General features: G+C 30.9%; 1 long non-coding RNA gene across 1 annotated transcript; it reads left to right on the top strand.

The window, feature by feature from the left end:
* Window positions 1–24,782: 24,782 nt before the first annotated feature.
* Window positions 24,783–26,084, top strand: LOC122271543 (uncharacterized). Its single transcript, XR_006226444.1, has 2 exons — window positions 24,783–25,191; window positions 25,940–26,084. It is a non-coding gene; the product is annotated as an uncharacterized lncRNA (long non-coding RNA).
* Window positions 26,085–27,711: the final 1,627 nt, after the last annotated feature.

Below are 27,711 nucleotides of genomic sequence, written 5' to 3'. Positions count from 1 at the left end.
CAAACGAAAGGAAATTCCTTAAAATCAAAATAATCGTCGACAGAACGAGCTGTGATATTAAGTTTTGTTTTTTATCCTGGTTCAATTGCTTTTCTACTTCGCGTGCACACACGAATGGAAGTTGCCATTTTTAAAGTCGCAGTGCTTGCGTCGCTAAAGTCGATTTAAGTTTTTATTATTTTTGTTTTTTTTAAATAGTTGTTCATCGACTATAATTAACAATAAAAAAACTTCTAATAATTATAAAATTTATCATAAACGGTTATTTTGAACATTTAATACAAATATATTATTTTGTTTTCTATTTATAAGTATAAAATGATGCTAACATTTTTGAAATATCGTACTTCGGGAGCAAAAGTGTTCAAAGTGGATTTTTTTAAAAATCTCTCGACAGATTATTTTAATTTTTAAATTTTTATCATCTAAAAACATTGTGAATTCAGAATCTTTTTTAATTTTCTAGGTGTAAGAGCATTTTATTTCATTTTAGTTAAGGCACACAGTGGGGTCTCTTGTTGATAAATATCTTTCTGTACGAAATATATACCTGCCTGGTGAACAATAAATACAAACAGCGAATTCCGGAAATACTCAAAATCAACAATGGGATGACGTAGTGTGGGTTTCTCGTAGTGTGTGTATAATTTGTTTACGTTAGCAACGGTTCTTTCCATTCTATTTCGAGTAAGTCAAGACCGTCAAGTTTCAATTCTCTTAAGTGACACATTCTAAATTTTTACTCAAAGATTATTTTTCAAAGAATTCTTTCACTACATATTTACACAGAAAGTTAACATAGAGACAGGCACGGAGCCATGCAGAAAATAAAAATAATTACGCATTGAATTTCCCAGGTGCACAACGCACAAATATATCCTGGTTACAATAAGATACATAAGCAAGCAATAAATCTAAGTTAAGTAAAAGAAATGGACGATGAAGAATTATATTTCAACTAATTCGATGTGCTATACAGATCTGTATTTAATTAACTTATCGTTAATTAACATTCCAACTTATGTAGAGAAACTTAGCTCAACTTTAATACACCATTTTGCTGATAGAGATTAGCTAGCGCTGACGTCATAGGACAGATGTGTGGGTATGGCAGGTCTTCTTCTTCTAGTACCCAATTGTGTAATACTAAAAAAATATATTTTTGTTTTCAAACCTTGCATTCCATTTTTTAGACAGGGAAAAAAATATATTAATACAGTAATAAAGATATTTCGAATTTGATTAATACAGTCATATTTTATGTCAAACAACATTACCTTACTCATGATTATACTTACACTTTGTTGTACATTTAAATAAAAAAGTAAATATTCCTTGAAATAAAATATCGAAAACTTTTAATTTACTAAATTAAATTGATCTTTTTAAGAGCTAATAACTGACCTACCAAAAAATTCAAGATTAAATTTTCTTACTATAATAACGTTTCAACAATGCGTCACATTATAAAAGTTCTTGTTGCTCAAAAATTATGCGGTCTGATTTAATTTTATATATGATGTAAAATATTTTCTTTTGTTATTTTAAAATGTTCCAGGGATTAATCGGTTAATCGAAATTATTTAAAATATACATTATCTATTCAGTTTATATTTATTTTTACCTGACACTGACGCTGCTGCTCATGAGTCACACTTGGAAAAGTAACAGTGACAGAGATGTAAAATTTAACCTCTTCGCAACACCTGTGTTTAAGAATGAAAACCGGTACCCGAGTACAAATTATTTCTTACATTTATACAGGATTGTCATGGGAGATTAAAAATACAAAAAGTGCTAACCAAAAAATATTAAATTTCTATTTAGAAAAATTTAAATTAACAGCTTTTCAAAGCATATTTCTTTCAGATTACTATTGAAAATTAATACAAAAAACTTTGAATAAGAATAATATGAAATGTAAGTCACAGCTGTAGATACGATAGAATAATTTGTAGAGATAATGACAAAATAAAAAATATTTGAGTTCTTCCACTTTTTACATTAATAGTCTCCTGTGGCATCCCTGTTTATACAAGTACTTGATCTTGCCTAATTCGGGTGTGGACATCTTAAATTTATCACTAATTTTGTTCAGAATAATACAGATGTTTTTCAAATTGTTTTTAGTTAAATTTATTATTATTTTTTTGACAGAATGTTAAATTTTATAGAAAGCGTATAGATTTATGAACTAAACTTTTGTCTACTAATTTGAAAATAGCACTTGAAACCGAATATATATGACCTTAAAATTACATATCATAAACTGAAATACATTATAGCCTTCTTCCTGCCTATTCCCTACGAACCAGAGAAGTGGGGACACTTAGTCTTCATTCGAATGAATTTTAAAAATACCCTGCTTTGGAATTGAATGAGACAAAAAGTATCTTGTACAGCAATATATGTTGCAGATTTGAAATCAGCGATACGAATATATATCAAATTCGTTAAAAAAAACCTCATGCAACAAGAAAAAAAATCATTCCAACTATACTAGATCCAAGAGGTCGTGGGTTCGATCCTCGCCGGTCGAGGACTCCCCGTGTAGTAAATGGTGACTGATGCACGTTAAATCTGTCGAGTCTCAAAGTCCTCCATGTTCCCACAACAAATCAATACCTCTGGGGGTACTGATCCAGGAGTTTCCTTGTCTTCTGGATTGGTTCAAAATTACAAGGCTACGGAGTTGAACGTAAGTAGTCGTAAACCCATGAAATTGGGTCGGCTGTTCAACGACGGTTATAAAATAAAATAAAACTTTCAGTTAACATTTTCTCCCAGTGGTAATATAGGTTTTATCATAATTTTTTTTTTAAAATTTAGAATGTAACGAATTTCGCATATTTTTTTTAATCAATATTTTAAACCAGTTTAATTTTAGAAATGGTTGAATTTTTGGTTCCTGTCAGAAAGTTTTATAAAATACTGTTTGCTGTAAAAATCTTTGCTTCAGTACATTACTACCTAAAAAAAATGCTTCGTTAATACATCTAATGTTGAAAGGGTATATTTTCTTAAATAGAAAACTTCTAGCTGCCACACCTATTGACAAAAAATGCTCAGTCCACCGTTCTTTTTCGGACTACTGAGGACGTAAGTTTTTCAATGGTGGTACTGAAACTATGCTTTTTAGGGGGGGGGCAAAATAAACCTTATATTAATTTTTGTTTTTAATATAAAAAAAATAGCTAAACTTACAAATATTTTTTTTAAAAAACCATATTTTGAAATTTTACATTAGTTTGCCTTTTTCAATTTTTTAGAAAATTTCTATCGAGATTCATAAACTGAAGTCACTTCATTCAACTGCTTGTTGAAAATCCGTAAATGAAGAAATCAATTACAAGTAGCAACCAATAGATACGTTTCTAATAAAGTTAGAATAAGAATTTTCCAATTGGAATTGTTACCATTCACAACCACAAAGTTACTGCAATTTGCTGAATTATATTAGTCATCAAATTACCCAGTTAGTCCTCTGGCTTAGAGATCTTTACAGGAAAATAAAGCAATAGCGTTAACGTGATCTTTTTGCGTATGTTTCATCGGATTCCAAAAATCGATATAGATGAGGCAACGAGTATAGTGATAATTTTTTATATGAAATCAAACACTTTAAAAGAAATTGTCATTTTAATTTAGAGTGAAGAAACAAAATTTTCGAACTTTAATTTTTTCATTAAAAGTTATATTTTACAATATAATAAAATCGAGAGTGTGTTTTTTTTTTCTTTTCTTTGATAGCGATAGGGGGATTCAGTTATTTCATCTAATATTTTTTATATGAACTATTTTGGCTTAAAATCAATTTTTGTTTTTTAGCTGAATAAATCTTTTAAAAGTTCTTTTATACTGAACAGTATCATGTCAAAAATAATTAGGGCCAAGAAACTTTGCTTTTGTGTTAAAAAATATTTTTTTAAATATTTCTGCTAAAAATTACTATTTATTTTTTTCACTTATCAAAAGTAAACAAACATCCTCTTTATTTTTTTACATTGAAAAATATTGCATTTAACATTACGTGAAAACAATTCAGGGTTTGAAACATCGTTTTCGCGCTTTAAAAAAAAAATCTTGAAATATTATTGCAAAAAGAGCTATTTAAAGACAACAAAAACATCCTTAAGATATTTCCCGTTTTGAAAACCATTATATTTAACATTATAGTATTATGAGGGGGGAAAAAAACATAAGTATTAAACTTTGTTCCTTAACAGTAAAAATTTCTTACGATTTACCAAATAAATTCCCCCTAAATAATTTAATAAAACTTCTTAAAAAAACGTATACAAATAATTTCATAATTTTTAATTGTTTAATAACATAGTCTTTTATTTATTTATTTTGTAATGACACATAAAATAAAGAATATTGGCTCCTGCATTAAACAGATATTGACAATTTTAACATTGACACCACATTATGTAGTTACGCCCTCTTCTTAATTTGAGTCAAATTTAAAAACTTGCCCCCTGATCGTAATTCCAAAATTCTGAAGGAAAAAAAAAATTAAATTCAACTACTTTTTATCATGAACTTCGCTACAAAAATTTTTTTCTTATGAAAAATCGGTGATTTGACTTGATCTCAATGAATTTTTATTTACCAGGAATTGTAACGCGTACTTTTTCAGCATGCTAAATAATTATATTATGAAACGAAACGCTAACTAATCTTTACTAAATTGCAATGAGCATTAATAAATAATTACATAGGAGGAACAATTTTTTTTGTTACATTTATACAGCTTGATGTATGGTTGTATTATTGCTTACACCGGCGAAAGCTTCTGTATGCTTAGTAAGATTTTTTCTTTTTACCAGAAAACAGTCTTTGTGAAGTGAAGTTTGCCAAGATATGAAGTGGACGGATCTTTAACCCCTTGGGGACGGGTGATTCAGAGAAGCATTCGTACAAAATCAGGATCAGGACGTAATTAAATAAATAACGGTAACTTAAATGTAGTCTTTTCTAATTTGACAGACTTACTTTGCTTTTACTTTAATTATTGTAAGTTTAATCATTTGTATAATCAATGTTAATTCAAAGTATTACTAAATAGTTTTATTTTGAACAAAGTAATGGTGAATTAAATAAATCAAACAATTATAACTCCGCCCACAAATAAACTGCTAAAGAAATACTTTGATTACCAGTTTTATCTTTTTACCCTGATTGATATGGTTTTATGCTGTCACGTATTTGTGACAGTCGGCTCGAAAGGGTTAACACTCCTAATTCCAGACCGAAGTAAGGATTTTGGGCGGAGATGAAAGGTTAGCGTCAACGCCAATCTTAAGAAATTGACGATATAAACGGATTTCTTGCACAATTTTCTCGTTTTCAATAAAACTCAGTCATCGTAACTACAGAGTAGGATGACCGAGTGCTAATAAAGAATTACAGTCCACTCTATAAAACATAATACAAATTGAAATACCATAAGAAAATATTTTATTTTAATGACTGGTAGACTTGTTTTCTTATACCAGTAATGTTTTCACGAATTTTTGCATTTATCCAAATTTTGGATTTTACCTAATTCGGGTGCGGGGTTCGTGTCCCTCCGTGTGTTATCTAGTATTATTGGGTGTCTCAACTAAATTATTTCCCTTAATTTTAACGAAATATAAATGTATAAGTTTCTAAACCTTTTTCAAACAGCAGTTGACCCAAGCGAAGGTATATGTTACAGACTGATGGCAATTAAATTTTAAAAAGACAATTGAACTGTGTTGTTTTCACGAATACTGTTTACGACATAAAAGAAGCTTGATTTTTTTAGAGGGATTAATTAACAGAATAAAATATATTTGAAAATAAAATAAATTATACTTGTTTTAAGAGAAGGGAAATATCTAAGAGACCTTCCCATTTGATAAAAACTCTGTCTTTTTTGTTATTACAGCAATGGATTTGTACTAGAATCCAAAATAAATATAGAAAAATTATCAGAATATTTTTTTCATTTACTGGTACGAGTGCTTTATTTATTTATTATTTTTTTTTGTGTGTCTCATGTTTTTTTCTACATAATATCAACCGGGAACAAATTTTTAGTTGCATTTTTACAAGTATTTAATCTTACGTATTTCGTTTGTATGTATATTAAATTTAACACTAATTTCATTCGAAAAAATACAAACGTATATCAAAATTGTTTTAAGTTCAGTTTTTTGGATGAATATTTAAAAACATATGACGTTAAAATATCGCGACATAAATTGAAATATATTATCACTCTTTTCCTTACCCAGCCCACGTACAACAAAAATGGAGACACTTTTGTAGTACGTAGAGCGTACTACAAAATTAGAAACGTTTGTAGTACGTATATCACTCGAATGAATTAAAAAAACAAAAAAACAAATAAGATTTGCAATTGAATGTGATATGGTGCTTTACTTAACAAATGGTTCATATATATAAAAAAAATTACATCATTTGTATGTAAATGGCTTAAAAATCTATAGATATAGAATAAGAAAGTCTCTATTCATTTCATCCCTAAAGAAAATATTGTGAACAATTAAAAAATTATTGAGATTGTCTAAATATATTTACCGAGCTACTGATGCTATGTTCGGATCATGATTAAAGTTAAAATATCGAAATTATTTTGAATGAACTCTGTTAAGAGATCTAAACAGACTACAAATGAATTCCTTATATTTAATACATTTTCAGTGAAACACTATATTTTACACTAATCTACTATTCCCAGAGATGTCAACTTTGCTCCATTTTGTAAATACGTATACAAATATTTTCAGCGTTTTCAATGGTTTAATAACATAGTCTTCACTTTTATTTTGGTAATGACATATGAAATAAGGAATATAGGCTTATACATTAAAAAGATATTGTCATTTTTAACATTCACACCGCCCTATGTAGTCACGCCCTTTTTTTAAGTCAAGTCAAATTTCAAAATTGCCCCCAAATCGATAGCTGAAAATTGTGAAAGAATTAATTTAACTATTTTATTATCAAGATCTTTTTGTACCAATTTTTCTTTTAATGAAAAATCAGTGACTAGATCTCAAAGAGTAATTACCACGAAAAGTAACACATACTTTCTCAGAATACTGAATAATCGTACTATGAAACGTAACGCCTACTAATCCCCACTAAATTGCAAAGAGCATTGGTAAATAATTACACTGTGGAGTTTGCATTTAAAGCATCACTTGTATTTGTTTTTATAACAAAGTTTTAACAATTTTTTTTATGTCAGATCATTTCTAATATTATTAATATCATATGGTTTTTAATATTATAAATATTACATGGTTCCTAATATTATATGGAAATATTTTATTGATCTAAAAAAGTAATTTAACTCTTTGTACCTCATATACTGTCTATGAAAGATACTGCTTTTGCATTTAATTTGCCTCTAAACCATGAAGAAATATTGCAGTAAAGGTGATGTTTTGAAAACAAGGAAAAATAGTTAACAATTTTCGAAAAAATTTCAAAACATTTGCGAGGCGACCACCGATTTTGCATTCCAAAATCCGAACTTTTAAGCAGATATCGAGAATTGGGGAGCACGTTTTTTGACGTATTCGCCACGTGTTTAAATTTTACGATACGTGACATTTAATTATGACTATACGTGTTTAAATTTTACACCAATGACGTTTTTCAATGCGTTAAAATGTTGGAAATTACATTGATCATGACTTGTGCGCGTAAAGAGCTACTGACAGATTCGTCCCACCTAAAACCGATAAAAATAGATTCGAGGATCTTGGGCAGTGGAAAATCATAAGATAGTTAAATTAATCTGATTGGTAAAAGAGGATTATTATAAGTCATATAATTGAAAGTACTATTTTCAACGTAAACATTTGTTTACGGGAAAAAAATCAACTATTGAATTTAATGGGTCAAAAATCAACAATCAAATGTATTGAATTAAAAATAGTTTCTTCCCACAAACCATTTTTTTGAAAGAAAAAAATCACTTGTAAAACTTAACGTGTTAAAAACAAGGGTATTGAACATTTATTTAGAATAATAAAATGAAATGGTTAAGAGAAATGCAAATAATAATCATAAAAATAAGTAATACAATAAAAATTTATCTACCACTTTTTTTAAAATTCAAATACATACAGCATTAAATAATTTCAATTGAGGGTATAATTAAATAATAAATAACCACTCTTAAAAAGACATCTTATTTCTCTAAACATATGTTTTCAAAAGCGGGGTGTAGTTGTAATCAGAGCTCGATAAACCGCCCGTCCTCGGCGGTTAACGAATTTCTCGAATCCGACGTCCGCGCGGACGGCCATTTTCCCGTTAATGTTCGTGATACCTTTTCACTTTTTGTTATCTTACAAGAGTCTAGCGCCTCACTTCTAAAATGACCCTCTAATCTAGAAATACAGCAACATACTGCTTACGGTGGAATTGATGTTTTCTCTGTCTGGGAGTACTGTAGCGGTTGAAAGGGGCTCTTTTCAGCAATTTACTTACAAAAAAAACACGTTACGTACTGGTCTTAAACAAGAAGCGTTAAACGCAATTATGAACATCTACCTAAATGCAAAACCCCTTTCAGATTTCTGTGCAGAAACCTCTGTAAATCATTGGCTTGATTGTGGAACTGGCAAACGTCATATTTGATTCATTTAAAAAAACGCAGTACCCTCGGATAAATTGACATTTCAGATAACTTGACTTTAGTCATTTAAATTATTTCATAAAATAAATACAGGGTTACTATTAGTAAACTAGTATTTCACTTATTACTGTATAATGTAATCATAGTATTTGCAATCCTAGTAACTACTAATTCATTGTGCAATTTATATAAATATTTGTAATAAAGGAGAAAATTATGTTTTTATTTATTTAGAAGATACGGGTTAGTTTCAAATGAGGACGGGTACATTGTTGGACATGCCATCCTCTGGGACGGGTAAAATTTCTGAGTTTTTTCGAGCCCTGGTTGTTATCAAATGTTAGAATTCAGAAAACGATTTACTCTTTGTGAGCGTTGACGTGAGTGTGCATTATAAAGAATAATTATTTATTTCTTTTGACAATTTCAATAATCATTATTTTAAATTGTAGCTTGAAATACGAACACCCAATACCTTTTCCATTATTATTTAATTTATTCATTCAGTAGTAACACTTAAATATCTCGATGCAGGAAAAATAAACTTACTCCTGTTACAAAATAAAACGCATACATCAATGTTGGTTTCTAACACAACTGCGACAGCAGCTGTTCCCAATTTTGTTTTAGCTACTGAACCATAAACAAGATGGTAGCCTGACTTTTAAATAAATTCCTTTAGCAGGTGTGAAAAAATTTCGAAACATTTGCAATCAAAAGTGAAATTTTTTCATTCTTTCATCAATAAATTAGAAGCACGTAGTTTTAACTTTGGTGAAGGTTTTGTTTTGCGAGTGCAATATATTTAACAATATACCTAACGTTATATTAATTTCGTATACTTTTCATCAAAATATTTAGACTCGAATAAAATATAATTTGTGCTATAGACGCTATAAAATAATTACTTGTGTAGGGCTATTGATTTTGATAAATTCATTTTGATAAATCTAATTTCAAGCTTAAAATTTATTTTAACGAGATATCTTATTCCGTGGGTAGCTTTAATGTATTCTACAAACTTGCTATAAATAATAATAATTTAAAAAAAACATTAAGAAGAATAAAATAGAATAAACATAAACAACTTTGGCTTTATTTTTATTCTTCTTTTCATTATAAATAAAAGAAAATATTCATTAAAAATGCGTATAGCTGGTAATTTTGTTTAATATTGTTAAAAACTTAATAAAAATATTTGACTTATCTAATTTTATATATTTAAGCAAAGTTTCTTACTTTGTCCAAGAATGTAATTGCTCTTCAAATATGAGTTGTTGTTGTTGTTGTTAATTTACGTCGCACTAGAGCTGCACAATGGGCTATTGGCGACGGTCTGAGAAACATCCCGGAGGATGATCCGAAGACATGCCATCACAATTTTGATCCTCTGCGGAGGGGATGGCACCCCCCGCTTCGGTAGCCCGACGACCTGCGCGCGAAGTCGAGCACTTTACGGTAGCACAGTGTAACGAGGACCAATACCGCACACCCTCGGTCCCTACGCAGACTAATCCAAGTGGTCTCCCACCCGCACACTGACCGCAGCCAGTGATGCTTGACTTCGGTGATCTGCCGGGAACCGTGTCTTAACGATCAGTCCACTGCGGGACCTCTTCAAATATAAAAGACCGCATTAGTACTAGAATCCTATAAAACTCAAAATTCGTAGCAATTTTCGGATATAGAAACAAGTTAAATCTTTAGTTTATAATTGCTAAATGCATATTGAGAATTAAATAAATCTTTGTACATTTAAGTAAACTTAACTTGTGAATATGATTGTTCATTATGGTAAAGATTTAACAATTATTGTACACAACCATGGTGCTGCAATTGTATAATTATTGTACTGTTACAATTAAAAATGAGTTAACCAAAGCACTGAAACTTTGGATTTTTTGATCGGATTTTCATGTACCAGGACTTAATTTCAATTGTATCTATCCTTAAATATTCTAATTAATTAATATATATGTATTATTTCAAGTTACGAAATCAGACACAAAAAATGCACTTTCTCTCAATAAACGTGCTTTCTTTTAAGAACTGATTTAGGTTCTTAATCCTCAAAATGGGGGGAAGGGAGAGCTGCAATCTACACATTATGATTTCTGTTTGAAATTGACAATTTTAACATTTATGTTTGATTTCGTGACATAAAATATTTTCCCCACACTAGTTATTTAGCATATATTATTATATATACACATTATTTATTAGGCCTTGGAACAAGGAATATTAATTCCTGGATCAATGCGAACATAAAGTCAAAAGTTTTTAAATTTTCGCGTCTTTTTGCGCACCGTGCTAAGCAACGAATGAATTTATTTACTACGAATTGTAACGCTTACTTTTTTAGAATAATTATATTATAAAACGTGACGCATACTAATCTTTACTAAATTGCAAAGAGCATCAGTAAATAATTACAAAGGTGGAACAATTTTTTTGTTGCATTTATACAACTTGATATATGTTTGCATTATCGCTTACAACGTAGCATGCTCCCATGCTTAGTAAGATTTTTTTTGAACGGAAAACAGCTTTTGCGAATTAATATAACGATGAAATTCGCCAAGATATAAAGTGAGCTGGTCCTTAACATACGATCCCGAGCCATCTGGTAAAATTTTTGAGCTGAGATAAATGGTGGCTGATTTTTTCCGGGAAACAGCCTTTGTGAAGTGAAGTCGTCCAACTGCCAAGATAGGAAGTAGGCAGATGCCTAACGATAAAATAAAGACTTACAGATCTTATACGTAAATTTTGACTCTTCCAAAGAAGCTTAGTCATCGCAACTACTTAGTAAAGTAGGATGACCAAGCGCTAAATTTTTTTTTCAACATAAGGTTTCTAAATTAAGTAAATTGAAATATGAAGAAAAAAATGTTTTATTTTAATTACTGGTAAAGGGTTTTTCTTATAGTAGTAATATTTTCACAAATTTTTGCATATATGCAAATGTACCTAATTCTGGTGAGGGGATTGTGTCTCATAATGTCATCTTGTATCAAGCAACGTCTAAACGAAATTTCCCCCCTTAATTTTAACGAAATATAAATGTATTAGTTTCTAAACCTTTTTCAAACAGGGACGATTAAAGCACTTGACCCAAGAGAAAGTAGGGGAGAGTCGGGTAGCCCAGCTCACTTAAGGAGTATTGCTTATATTTCTGTATAATATTGAGCAATAATCAATATTTTTGTATGTTTCTATTGTTTTATCCTCTAATTAAACAATGCAAAAAGAATAAACCAAAGAAAGAATAGTTTAACTTAAAAAAATAGAAATTTAAAAAAACATGTTTTTCAGCTCTTTTCAAAATGTGTCGGGTAGCCCCGTCCAGTTACAAAAATTATGTTTTTTGACTGTTTTTTCAGGTGTAATTAGAATGATCAATTTATCACAAAATTATTTTATTTATTACATATTTATATACTTTTAGTGAATTCTATCATTTAATAACAAAAATTTTCTTACTTTTATCATTATTAATGAATATTAATATATTTTAATATTATTATATATTTATATTAAATATTTAACGAAAATAATTTAATTTAAGTAACAATAATTAATAACAATAGTTGTTTTTCAATATAAACTTATTTGGTTGATCTCTTCTTATAAACTTAATATAAAATACTTCTTATAAAATTACCAATTCACTTTGTATTTTGATTGCATTCAAATGCTTCTGTAGACTGATTCGTTCGCAAATAAGCGAAAATAAATAAGTAAGTGAATAGCTTATCATAATATTTATGATTTCTTGATATTAAATTTAATTTGGATATATCAATTACATTTTAAAAATATTTAATTTGCATTTTTAACTATATAAATTTATGCTTCATATAATATTAAAACATATATTTGTTGTTAAAAATGCATATGACATTCATATTTGAAGCAGTGAAATAATAATCTTTGCAACCGAACATTTATCGACGAAATAAAATTGGGCGGTGATACTCGACATTCATGTGGGCGGGGCTACCCGAAATCCAAGTTTTTTGTAAATTTGAAATTACTCGAACAATTTTTAACATATAAACTTCTTTCTTTGTGCAAATTAAACTTAGGACTACATACTTTAATGCTGTATGTATAGAAAAAATTATTTTTTTAGTATTACAATGAAATTTAATCGAAACATTCAACCAATTTTTCTTAATTTCATGACTACTGTATTCAACATATTTTCAAAACTATTGTTTACCATGTTACCAGCTGCATAAGTACTTGAAATTTGAAAATAATCTTCTTGTAGTTATACTTTTTATGCGACTTCCAACAAGGTTGTGTTAAACGTTTAACGCTACATTTTTATTGGCCGGGAAATCACGTGGTAGGATCCAGTTTTCCCTCATTCATTTCCATATTGTTTTAGCTCTCACGAGCATAAAAATAATAAAAGTCATAAAAGTATTATTTTTCTATAAATATTTTTTTAGTTTGATTTGATACACATATAATTTAATAGGATAGTATTTTTTATTTTCAAATTTAGTGGATAGAAAATTATAAAAAATGATTGAACACAATCCCACGGACAATGCGACGGATATAAGGTTATGTCAAGGTACGTCTCTTGTGAATATCAATTGATTGTTAGGTTTTCTCTTTTGAAATTACATTATGACGCATTCACATACATTATTAATACAAATTATACAAATACATTTTCCATGGCGAGGCGATGAGGCAACCACAAGCACTTCCACTGGTTCAAGAGGTCCACGAGGAAAAAATGCACAATATTACCGTTATTACAGAGCACGGAAGCGAGCGGAGCAGGAAAAAGAGTCGCTGAATAGAACTAGTGATCCTTCTACGACCGCTGATTCTTCTACAATTAACGTCGCAGGTTACGAAGTTTAACTTCTTCCGCGCGGAGGGACTCCACGAACTATTTTTTTTTTAATATAACAATTAATGTTCGATGGCCCATTGACTTGAAAAAATATTCTATACATATGAAATAGACAGTGGGCGGCGGTACCCGACTCTCCCCTAAGTGTTACAGACTGATGGCAATTCAATTTAAGAAAGACAATAAGACAATTGTAATTTTCATGCATTTTGTTTACGTCATAAAAGAAGATTGATATTTCTTAGAGGGATTAATTAACAGAATAAAATATATTTGAAAATAAAATAAACTACAGCTTGTTTTGAGATTACTGAAATATCTACGAGATTTTGCCTTTTGATGAAAACTAAGTCTTTTTAATTATTACAGCAATGGATTTGTACTAGGAACCGAAATAAATATAGAAAATAATTAGAATATGTTTTTATTTAGTGGTACGAATGTTTTTCTTTTTCGGTTACTCATGTTTCTTTCTACATAATTACAATCGGGAGCAAATTTTTAGTTGCATTTTTACAAGTGCTTGATCTTACTTATTTCGTTTGTGAGTCTATTCAATTTAACGCTAAATTAGTTCGGAAAAATACAAATGTGTATCAAAATTATTTTTAGTTTAGTTTTTTGAAAGAATATTTATAAACATATGACGTTAAAATATCGCCCTTTTTCTTACCCATCCTACGTACTACAAAAATGGGGGCACTTTTGTAGTACGTAGAACGTACAACAAAAATATAGACGCTTCGTAGTACGTATATCACTCGAATGAATTAAAACGAAAAAAAAAAAAATCTGGTTTGGAATTGAATATGATATGGTGCTTCACTTAACAAGTGGTTCATATATTAAAAAAAAATTGCATCATTCGTATGTAAATGGTTTAAAAATATATCGACGTAAATTAAGAAAGTCTTTATACATTTCTTCCCTGAAGAAAATATTGTGAACAATTAAAAAATTATTGAGATTGCTTAAATATATTTACAAGGCTACTGATGCTATGCTTGGACCATAATTAGAGTTAAAATATCAAAATTATTTTCAATGAAGTCTGTTGAAAGATCTAAACAGACTACATATGGATTCCTTTTATTTAATACATTTACAGTGAAACATTATCTTATAAAAAATGTAGGCTCATACATTAAAAAGATATTGAAATTTTTAACAATCACACCGCCATTTGTAGTTACGCCCTTTTCTAAAGTTGACTCACATTTCAAAATTACCCCCTAATGAGCATTCGAAAATTGTAAAAGAATTAATTTTACTATTTTTTTTTATCAAGAACTTTTGTGCAAATTTTTTTAATGAAGAATCGGTTACTTGATCTCAAAAAGTTTTTTTTTGCCGAGATATGCAAGGCTTATTTTCTCAGAATAGTAAATAATCATACTAAGAAAGTAACGCCTACTAATCTCTACTAAATTGCAAAGAGCATCAGTAAATAATTACACGGTGGAGCAATTTTTTTGATATATTTATGCAACTCTATATTATGTTTTTATTTTTATTTACAAACTCGTTTGCCTCTCCATGGTTAGTAAGCTTTATTTTTTAGCAGGGTGAATTAACGATCAATTCCGCCAAGATATAAAGTGAGCGGATCCTAACATACGATCTCGAGTTATCTAGTGAAAATATTTAAGCCAAGAAGAATGGTCCACGTCTTCCTTTAACACATTGAGCGCCACGCTAATTTTACGTGACTTGCCCATCCGGCCACGGTAAGTAACAACAAACTAAATTCGCAAATATTAGACGGATTTTGCTATTTTTTTAAAAGGCTTATCATAACATATCTGATTAAAATGGTGAATAACGTAAACCTACGAATTGTTCGAAGATAGTGGTGGATAAAAATCTACTTAATTGAGTTTATTAAACCAAGAATCACAATAGTTAAATAAATTTTAAATACATTTTCTGCAATTCCATAAAAGAGTGTAAATTTTATAGTTCTATATCATGTTATACGCTGTCAGCCAGCTGTTTTATCCGGCCTATGTGAAAGGTCAGTGTCAGCAAGCGGTGGCAGACGCAGCCTAAATGTAATTTCAGTGTCAGCCACCGGTGGTTGACTCGGACTAAATGTAATTTCAGTGGCTGACACGGCCTAAATGGAAAGTCCAGTGTCAGCCACCGATGGCTGACGCGGCACTCAACGTGTTAAGAAGAAAAGAGTTTGCTAACGAAGAAATTCAGATAAATATGATTTATTACACACCTTTTGCGCTCCACTTAGTAAGTGAAGCTGGCAAAAGGTTTTACATTTTCAGGGTCCATCATAAGAATGGTAGAAATCATATAAATCTCTGTGCGCTACCGCGAAGCGGCATTAACCGATCCATCTGTAGTAGTAATTCGATGATGAGGAGTAGTGAGGTGGAATGGAGATGGGGGGGAAGAGGTGGTGCTTAGCACCAAAAATCGAGAGTGTATTTCGTGGTCCATCATAGTCCTAGTGTTCTGATTTTATAGGGCACCTGGGCCGCGAAGCGGCCCCTATCCCATTCATCTGGAATTTTATAACAGTTTTGGTTGAGCAATGAGGTGAGCAGGCAATGGAGTTGCTTTTATGAATGTTTCAAGCTCTTTGCTTGAATAACTAAAAAAGAATCAAAAATAAATTGAGCAGCTTGCTCTAAACTGTGTTTGTTTGATTTTGGAGTTGTTCAGAATTGTATCAGCATGAGTAAACGTTATTTTCAGAAAAGTTGATGAAATTATTTGTTTCGATAGATATGAGGCGTCGGAGGTGAAATGTGCAGCTATTGGTCTGTAGTTTTTATCTTTGATATAATTTTCAAATTTAAAGATTTCATTAAAATTTGCTGTTTTACATTCTATGGCTTTATCGAAAAAATCTGCATTTAGCTTGTATATATGCTGTGATAGAGTATATTTTGAGATCTGCATGTATATTGGTATTCCGGATGAACCATCTTGCACAGGTTATTTTTCTAAGGATCTTGTTTTGGCATTGGTTTAATTTGTTAAATTGATGTTGAGGTATCGTTGTCCAGGCAGGTGAGGCATAGGTAAGTATTGGGCGGATCATTGCTGTATATAGTAGCTTCTTTAGTTTAAGTGACATATTCTGATTATATATTAATGGTTGTATGNTGTTTTTATTTTTATTTACAAACTCGTTTGCCTCTCCATGGTTAGTAAGCTTTATTTTTTAGCAGGGTGAATTAACGATCAATTCCGCCAAGATATAAAGTGAGCGGATCCTAACATACGATCTCGAGTTATCTAGTGAAAATATTTAAGCCAAGAAGAATGGTCCACGTCTTCCTTTAACACATTGAGCGCCACGCTAATTTTACGTGACTTGCCCATCCGGCCACGGTAAGTAACAACAAACTAAATTCGCAAATATTAGACGGATTTTGCTATTTTTTTAAAAGGCTTATCATAACATATCTGATTAAAATGGTGAATAACGTAAACCTACGAATTGTTCGAAGATAGTGGTGGATAAAAATCTACTTAATTGAGTTTATTAAACCAAGAATCACAATAGTTAAATAAATTTTAAATACATTTTCTGCAATTCCATAAAAGAGTGTAAATTTTATAGTTCTATATCATGTTATACGCTGTCAGCCAGCTGTTTTATCCGGCCTATGTGAAAGGTCAGTGTCAGCAAGCGGTGGCAGACGCAGCCGAAATGTAATTTCAGTGTCAGTCACCGATGGTTGACTCGGAGTAAATGTAATTTCAGTGGCTGACACGGCCTAAATGGAAAGTCCAGTGTCAGCCACCGATGGTTGACTCTGCACTCAACGTGTTAAGAAGAAAAGAGTTTGCTAACGAAGAAATTCAGATAATTATGATTTATTGCACACCTTTTGCGCTCCCTTTAGTAAGTGAAGCTGGCAAAAGGTTTTACATTTTCAGGGTCCATCATAAGAAGTAATATTACAATATATTACCAAATTGTTGGAGTTAAATAACGGTAGTTATTTTAATACTAGTTAAAGATCTGTTTTTTATATTTCAATGATGGAATAACTAGATAATTTTTGAGAATCTACTATCCATTATGTTTAATCAATGACAAAGCAAGAAAAACTCAGTAGCTTGCCTTGACGGTATGGAATTCACTATGATTGTCAGAACGTTAATTAAGTTAATATGTTTCATAGTTTCTTTTTCGTCGAAAGTTCCGAAGTAAGGGAAATTTCTCGAAAGTTTTCGAATTTTTAAACAATTTTAACATCTTTTTTAGAGGGGAAAAGTTCATTAACAAGCCTATCACGGCAAGAGTGAGAAAGTTTATTAACCACAATGTTTATTATCTCAAAACATAATATCAAATGTTATTCAGATAATGTAAAGTGGAACTCTTCGCCGATAGCATTGAGCAACAAATACCCCCTACACTTCACCTAGTTTATCATCCTTCGTTACTGAGACTGAATCCGGCTATGAAGATCGTAAACAGAAGTTTATTAAGAAATCAGTCACCACTCCTACCAATGATGACAAAGTTACAGCTATTATCAAACCCCCCCCCCCAAAAAAAATGAAAGAAATAAAGAAAGCACATAAAGTAGATAACATAAACATTAAAATGATTAATTCCTTTCCTCGCTGTTTCATAAGTCAGTTCTGTTTCTTAGATGTGTGTATTCATTCTCTTCAGTACAAAATCGTACAAATCTGTTCATTAGATGTATTCATTATAACTATCCCCCCCCCCCAGCATTGAAGAATTTTGCTATGATTTTCACACCTAGGCTTCGAAAAAACCCACTCAGTTTCATTTAAGTTAGACCGATTAGTTCAAAATAATCCTTAAGAGTTAAAATCTTTTCTGGGGCTATTCGATGAACAGTTGAGGCCAGAATAAAAAGAACTCTCATCTGTTAAATAGCTTATTTGATTATTCGAATTTGTTTCAAATGTTTTTTTTTAAATTAAAACAGATGTCAGCTGTATTACAACTAGAGGTTTCTAAGGCTGTTGCTTACGTTTGACATCAAGGCCTTATAATAATATTACATAGCCTTTTGATTTAGTTCAGCTACTAGACTTCTAAACAAACAGAACTTTACATATCAAGTGAAATAAAGCGAACTCAACTGTCAGGAACATACATGCCGGAGTACTCCAGAGAAGTATCCTTGGATCTTCCTTGTATATTTTGCTTACATCTGATTTCCTAAAGAAGAATGGAGAGTTCTATCTTCTAGTTGCTTTCTATGTCGATGACACTCCAGCTGTCCAAAAAATTTTACACTCTGTTTTTGCTGTTTCAAGACTGTGACCAAAATTGAGGAGTGGTGCTAAACTCAGTCTGTAGCTATAAATGCTGATAAAAGCAATTTATTATTAATCCAAAACTCAAAATTAACCGAAAGAATACAAACCATCAATCAAACTATTCCAGGGGTGCAAAAAACTAAACACATTGGCCTGACATTAAATAATAAACTTATATAGAACGAACATATAAAAGAGATTATCTCAAAAAAAAACCGAGAAGTGTTCAAAGTTTCGAGACCATTCAAATGGTCATTTGCTTTTATCAATGGCTTTTTAACATTTCACTCATCGACAGTGCTCCTACAATGCCATTGTTTTTTCATTATTAATGTTTGTGCCGCCATTTGGCAATCCTGAATTAGATGAAGCGGAGTTCAGATTCCTCAAACAATACCCCAAATCGAAGCCTCATGTGTATTAGTTAAGCCAAAATAAATGTGAAACACATACTGAAGCAACCACGTTGTTAGTTTCCTGATTATTGAATGTACTTGAGAATATCACTTGCCTGCTTCGTCTACTAAGGACAACAGTTTTTATTTTTATAAATCATTCACTTTAAGAGAATTTATATATTTCTGATTATTTATTCCATTCTCTCAAAATATTTTTCTTTACTGAGTTGAATATTATTTAACTTTTATGTCATTCGTAACTAAAATAAAAATAAAAACTATTACGGTGGAGCAATTAAGCATAAATATTACGTGATATCTTACTGTGTACTAAATTTTTTTAATCTGAATAATAGTTTCCACTTATTTAATCTACACACGCACCCACGCACAGGCAGACCGGCAGTCAGGTGATATATTTCATATTTTAATCACGTTTAAAATGATGATAATAGTAAATATGTCTTTGACTTAATATTTAAAATTTAGCCGAAGAACATTTACATTATTGTAAAAGAAAATTAATGTAGAAAAGGATCTTGTTTAAATTTTTATCTGTTAGGTCCCGTACATTCTTTGCGAAAACAATTTTTTTTTAAAGCATAATTGTTTTAAGGAAAAAACAACATTTAGGGGAACAATCTCAGAGGTTCTTGAAGCAGGTTAGCATCCTCCCTTTCTCCTAACCAAACTGAGGTTGGGGAAAAATTTTTCCTTTTCTTTATGGTTGGTTTGCTATTTATTTTTACACTATTGATAAAAACGGTACTATAGCATTACTTTAAGATATTTCTTTGAGAATACATTTAAATCTGCTAACATATTTTGACATAGAAAGAAAAAATAAAATTTCGGTTGGCTTGAAGCAGTGTACTAAGGACTATTCGTATAACCTTGAGAAATGACTGACAACAAAAACAAGGACCTGGAATTTAAATGTAGGTGCATTTAAATATCACAGTGTTTTTCCTTCTATGATTATATGTTTTATTTACAGATAGAGTTTTATATAAAATATCCTTATTTTAGCTTATTTTAAAGGATGAGGTTCATTATAACTATTTCACAAAGGAGGGGGAATATGATATTTAACATGGCATTTAATATTTTTTTTTAACGCAGTAGTAGGTTATTTTTTCATGAAAATGAGACTAGGGCCTATTGAATTTTCTTTTCCAAATATTAGTAGATACAAAATTTGCCTGCATGATAGTATTATTTATTTATTTTTTTAACAATGATACTGTTTTCAGATAAGCGGACTAACAAAAAAAAATGTGCGGATTTTGAAAGTTTGAAAGGCTATGTATATACTAAAAGATTCAATGACTGAAGTATGTGCTTGGTAACAGAGCTTTTCCAATTATTGAACTTTAATGTTCACTAAAGAAATTATCAGGACATTTGCCAAAATTTTCAGAAAATGATCCCAAAACTGATTTTTATAATAAGTTTGGCTGAATTTAACTTTGAAAAGCAATACTGAACTATTAAACGAGTCCATGTCCAGAACTAGGCGGCAATATACTAATTATATAGCAAAACAAAGCTTTGGGTTGTTATTGCTTCTTTAGAGAAAACATACTTATTTTCACTTTTAAAGAAATGAACTTTAACTCTTAATTTTTCCAATTGGCAGGAAAGAAGAAATTTCGAAGCAATATTCATAGCTCATAATCAACTTTTATTTAAAATGAAAAATAAAAATCAATCCTATTAAAAAGTACACCATCTGTCGGTTTTGACAATGGAATTTTTTTTCCCTTTAATTTATATTTGGATAGATCGCTGAAATAGACAAATCAATAAATTATTTTAAAGTGAGTAGGACAGACCAAATTATTTTATTTGCGAAATACCAGATCAAGAAAGGGATTTTAAAAGAAAACGAAATTGGAGTAGCTTTGGTTGTTTTTTTAAAATTACATTTGTAGAATATTTAAATATGAACATTATCATCGCTCCGAGAAATCTGTGATGAAAATTATAAAAAAGCACGTCATGTCTCTTGAATGCGGGGGGAGAAAGTGACAGTACCTGTTTGGAAAGAATATAAAGGTTGAAATTCTTTATAAAAAGCGGAGAGGGTAGAATTGATTGCTCAAATCAGCAATTAAAATTCATATAAATGTAAATTAACTAATATGCCATGCTTAAGCGCTTTCATCAGTAGCGCTGAAAGGCTTAATTTATCAATCGATTGCAGCGAAACCGTCATACAACATTTAAAAAAAATCATTGTTCCTAAGAAGCTTATATATAATATTTACTGGTAGTTTTAAAAATAACAATTAATTAATTAAATTTATTTTTTTGTTGTTATGATGAGGAATTAACTTACGTTAATGGACTTATCTATATATATATTTCTCTTACACGGCGATAAAAAAAAGCCTCATTACAACTCCCCGAATGGCAACGCTAGAAAATCGACCAATCATTGCGGCTAAGAATGTCACATGGTGAGGTGGCTCAACATATAGCGCTTTTAAAAACGGAAACTGAAATAACCAGAGTGTAAAATATTATGTGCTTATGCGCAACGTATTTTTTGTTAAATAATTTATTTATTATATATCAGTTTATAGATGGTAACGAGAAGAGTTTTGTGGTTGCTATGGTGACTATTTAGAATGCAAATTGTTTTTTTTTTTTGAGNCACATTCATCATCTGGTTTTAAAAAATTGAGGTGGAGTTGATATACTAGGTATGTTGGTATTTGAGGTGGAGTTTGTCTTGGGGAAAGAAAAGAGGCAGTTTGTCCTATGAGAACAAAGATGAATAGTGCTAGTACCTTATGAAATAACATCAAAGGATACTTGAGATGAACTATGTACAGATACTTACATATAATTTACACGTCAATGTATGCAGTATTACTGTTGAAGAATTGTGCTGGAGGGTCAAGAGTGAAGTCCTCTTCTGATAAATTTTCAAAGGCAAAGATTTAGTTAAAGTTTGTGGTATCACATTGGTATGCTTCGTCATAGAATTTTTAGTTTAATTTATAGAAATGATCATTGAATTTGCCAATATTAAGTCCTCGATGAAGCAGCACTGCTCTAATATTTTACATTTGTAACATGATCGTCCCCTGTGAGGTTTTTATTTATCACTAAACCAATATATGTCGCACTGGTTACTGTGAAAATCTCCTTATTGACGAAAACCAGTTTATTGACGAAAACCAGTTACCTTATTGACGAAAACCAGTACTGCTCATTAATTCATTCTTCCTTTCTTTCTGGATTGTGAACAGTTGAGATTTCTGTAAGTGCGTTAATTTTAAATTTCCAAACCAGACATCATTTTTCGAAGTGGCATTCAACGTGTTAATTCAGTGATGCTGTAATAATCAGCGTTGTCAACCATGAGTGTACAAAATGAACGAGATCGAATCAAGAATGCTGCTTTGCGGATCACCTCCACAGATGACATGTCTTGTCATGGGCGGATCGTGAATTTGTGGGGCCCTGGGCTGAAACTACTTAGGGGCCCTAGCAGCCATTTTGTCAAAAAACTGTTTTCTTTAGTGATGTAGATAAGTATATAGAAAAAAATAGGACAATAAAATAATTTTATTTATTTTTAATTTATTTATTTTTATTTGTGCATACAAACAGCAACTGTACAACATTATTGCAAAAGAAATTGACAGGTTATGTATTGTTATGTTATATAAATTATAAAGCTACCTTTCTGCATTTTTGTGCTGAAAATTCCTTTATTTGCTCATCACAATGTAAGTCCTTCGTTAAATCACAATTTATGGAAAGAACTGATAAATGATTTAGTCGATAGTTCGACATTGTTGTCCTATATTTGTTTTCTATTTATGACATCCTGGAGAAAGAGTGCTCCTCTTCACAGCTAGTGATTGGCAAAGTTAAAAAAATCTTTAAGATAGTATAGCAATTTGGGAAAACATCAACAAGTTTCTTTTCATTAATTAGCATTTAAATTTCACTGCAAGAGGTGAAAGACTTTAGCTTAGACTGAAGTAAATAAGATTTCAACTGAATGCACTCATTCACTAAATGCTCGTCTACGTCATCTGGATAATAATCAACAATATTACGTACACTTTCCAGATCTATGTTTTCCATATTTTTGTCTTGCAAGTCCATTAAAAATTTGAATTTCTTGCTATACATCTCATAGACTTGGCTCCCTTTATTTAAATCCATAATCAGCTTATCCAACGCAACGTTTAGCGTGTCTCTTCTAAATTTTTCTTTGCCGTATACTGAGAATTTATCTGTAGACTTATCTGAAAATTTTGGAGTAATGTGTCTCTTGTTTATGTCATTGTAGTCTATTCCCACACTAGTACTTAATTTTTTAGCTTTCTCTTTGTATTCTTTTAGCTTTTGATCTGATTGGTGCCTTATGTTGTTCCCGAAGTCTTTTAATGATACAATTAACTTGTTACCTTCACAAATATCTAAACCAGGGCTCTGCATTTTTTTATTAACTAAATTAAATCTTCCCAAAAACTAATTAAAATTTCAGTATCGAATTTCGCCATTTTATTGAATAAATTTCGTGCCTCTTTCCGGAAATCAACTTTCTCATCCTCATTTTCGACAGACGCGCACAATGCATGGGTTGATTGATCTCAGGGCTGCCAACTTTATAATAGTTTTTTTTTAAAATTAGATATTTTTTTAAATTCAAAATATCACCTATTGTTTTCGGTGGGAACTGGGGCCCTTTGTATCCACGGGGCCCTGGGCTGCAGCCCAAAAAGCCCTTAAGTAGATCCGCCTATGTGTCTTGTAGAGTTGTGGTTATTAAGTTTGATGCAAAAATCCCTGATGAACAACTAATTATAAATAATTCTGATGGCAGCGGAAAGGAGATTTAGTTGTATCAGCTTATAGATAATTTCATCATGCCGAGCACGATCTAAGGCTTTACTGATATCCAACATCAGAAAATCCGAGGCATGCTTGAGGTGTGGTTCTCTTTCGGTGAATGCGATGACTTGAAGCAGTATTCAAACCAGAACGAAACCTGCTTATCGGGAAGGCAAATTAGAGACGACTTGACGCAATTGTAAATAATTCCTTCGAGAAACTTTCCAATTTTGATTAAAAGACTGATAGGACGGCAGCGTGAGGGAGGAGTCATATCTTTTATGTGACTTTAAAGTGAGCATGGCCGTAGGAGTCTTGAAAGATTCAATAAAGGCATTACTGAGATGTTTTACATGGGAGGAGGGTAAAAAAAATTATTATCGTGTATTTTACATTACAACATATTATGTTTATATAGATATACACTGATGGCCACCGTAAATGCAACACCCTGAAGGAAGCATGCAAATAACATAAAATTTACAACATGCATTAGAGAAGGTGAGATATGCAAATGATTAGAATTTCAGCGCAGACGCACATTCGATTTTATTATAAAGCCACCTCCATTGTATAACAAATGTATTCTACAGCACATGTCTATAATTTTTGGAAACTACAGGTATTATTAAATCAAATTTACCAGTTAATATATCTCTAGCTTACTATCGAAAATTTAATGAAGATAAAAATTGATCATCTCTCGCAACTAAGTTCTAAGCCTATATCACACGAGAGGAAATAAGTGCAACTGTAAGTGTAACCGCAACTGTAACTGCAATTTCTCCAAAAATTGCTCGAAAAATCCTCGTGTGATATAGAAATCACGGTTGCACGAAATATCTGCAACTGTTCAGGCAATTTCTTATACGAACCAATCAGATCGTTTGCTTTTTATGACGTTTCAATTTTATGTGATGACGTATACAAATGTAAATAAAAATGGCGGCGACGTTGGTGAAGAGGATGATCGGCTGAAATTTTTTTATAGACGAAACGGAACAGTATTTTAGTTTAATAATAACATTTCCTTTAAAATTAAAGCATTAAAAATACTTTCACACGATGAGATAACCATCTCAATGCCGTTGATGTACTACCATAACAGGAACCTGCACATGATTTTAGTATCGGTGAGTACAGTACACTATTTTCTAGGTAAATTTTCTTATAAAATATTTATTTATTTTAAGCTAAAAAAATTAAAACTTATTATAATTTGTTCCGATCAAAGTTTTAGTTCCTTTAAATAGAAATAATTTCTATTTTAATATATGTAAAGATTTATACTGGCGAAAAGCTTTACTTTGAAATATTCGCCAAGCAACTCGCCAAACTTTGTCGCATTTTTATAACATAAAATATAATAATGATTATATTTCTCTATTTTTAAATTTTAATCTTTACTTTTGTTGATTGTAAAAGCATGTGTCCGATTATTTGAACTTTTTTTATTATTATAATTATTTGTGAAATAATTATTTTATTCTTCCCTAAGAATTATTTTAATTTTTGAAAATCTCATTTTAAAACAAGTTAGAAAATGTGTGTGGTAAATATTTACCTTGTCTCTCACAAAGTTACCCCATTTCCAGCAATTATTGAAAAGTATTAAAAAAAGGTAGTGTATTATATATAAGAAGTAATTATTAAAAATGCCAATTCCCAATCTCCTTGTCTGTTTCTATATTCATCCCCTCTATTTCTTCTTCTTTTTTTTTTTCTTTTTTTTTTTGGCTGGGCCCCTTAGCTAACTCTTGAAAGATATAATTGTTTTCTTCGAAGTTATTCTATACTTGTCTTTTCANATTTAATCTTCCTTATTCTAATAATGTGTTGGTAAAATTTTATCATGAAAGTGATTTCTTTCTTTTATTTCAGATATTTCGTATAATCCTGTAAGGTTTATCTGGTAAAGAAGGAAAGAGATGTAATACTGTTTTTATGGAAGAAATTAAAAAATAAGAAATAAAAATGAATAATGTTCTAAATGTTTCACTTGACAATAAATGTTTTATTTTTTAAATTGATTCTTGTATTATTTAAAATGCAAAACAAAACACGTAAAAGGCTATAACAAAATAATATGATACATAAAAAGTATGTTCTTAATAAAATATTGTTTTTTTCTTAGTTATTAATAAATTTTTTCTTTATATACTACTTGCTGTACCCTGCGCGCGTTGCAACGCTTTCAGTTTGAATTTCAATATTGTATTTAAAGGTGTAAATGAGATTTGCGATTATGATTTGAAATGAGAATTTTATTTAATGGTGAAAAAAACAGTGATAGTCTCAGCAGTTAATTCTCTAGGATATCGTTAGTGCATTTTCAAACAGACATGTATGGTGATGCACACGGACCATGAAACATATTCTGGATGATGATCTGAAATAAGTCTGATTAATGGTGATATATAATATTTCTGCTGATATGAGCTGACCAATTTGGCATGGAGTAATTTTTTCAATGAGCCAAATCATGTGGCAATCCTCCTTTTCGCCATTTACTAAAGTACATCAGACACCGTGTCTCTCCAAAAACATGACGCTTCGCAATGAAACCAAGTATAGAGCTTAAAGTTTGTTTTAACTCACATGTGGTAATATCATGAAGATCCGATGATGTTTGCATAGGTTACAAAAACTGTTTAATTTCAGCTCAAGCAGGATTGCATGTGAACGTAATAAATAACTCTGGTAGCCCATATGCGCACCGATACTTGTAGTACCGAATTTACACTACCAAACTACTAGTCCTGTTTCCAAATGACTTGTAGTCGTTTGGAAACGCGAATTGTACCGGCGTAAATTTGCCAAAAAAAAGTTTCGATTAGTTTGTTTGACCTGATAAGAACGTTGATAATGACTCGGCTTACGACGTTAAATCTGGCAGTTTTACTTTGCCTCCAGAACAGTAAATTCCAGCTGTTTCATTCTTAAATTTGAGAGCACTACATAAAATACATAATTGATCTATTTCTCCGATAATGACATTTGGAGGAAGACTATAGTTTGTTGTCGGAACATAGTGAAATGCACTGAGATTCAAATCAGAGTATTGGCAGCGTCTGAATAGCGAAATACTTTCTCGATCGGTTTTCATTCTTGCAGAGATGCCAACTGCTCCGGACGAGCCATAATCATTAAAAAAGAGGTAAACAACTACATACTAAAATTTGCAAATATTCGACTAATTTTGATTTTTTTTTAAACGGTGTCGCATGACTCAATTGTTAAATAGTGGCGAAATATATAAGACTTTGAATTTTTTAGAAATAGTGGTAGATAAAAACCTAATAAATTGAATTTATTAAACTAAGATTCACACACTAATAAACTACCACTCGAGGATATTTATTTGCTCTCCGGAGCAAGTTGGCATCTCTGTTCTTGCTTCCCGTTGTTCTGATGTTTCCGACGAACGGACTTGAGTAGTGCGTAGTTGATTCGTCAACAGTCTTCTTTCCTGTTGCTCTGATGTTTCTAAGGAACGGACTAAAGCATTGTGTTCTCGATTAGTTTCAAGTCTTTTTTCCCGTTGCTCCGATGGTTCTGAAACACGTGTAGTTCTCTTTTTGCGTGCTTGAGATGTTGATCGACTAAAAGCGATACGTTTAGGCTGTATATTTTTGCAAATATTCTCTCTCAAA

Source organism: Parasteatoda tepidariorum, chromosome 9, assembly GCF_043381705.1.
Source record: "Parasteatoda tepidariorum isolate YZ-2023 chromosome 9, CAS_Ptep_4.0, whole genome shotgun sequence".
Classification (NCBI taxonomy): domain Eukaryota; kingdom Metazoa; phylum Arthropoda; class Arachnida; order Araneae; family Theridiidae; genus Parasteatoda; species Parasteatoda tepidariorum.
The sequence above is the reverse complement of the archived record's forward strand: the minus strand, read 5'-3'. Positions and strand labels throughout refer to the sequence as shown.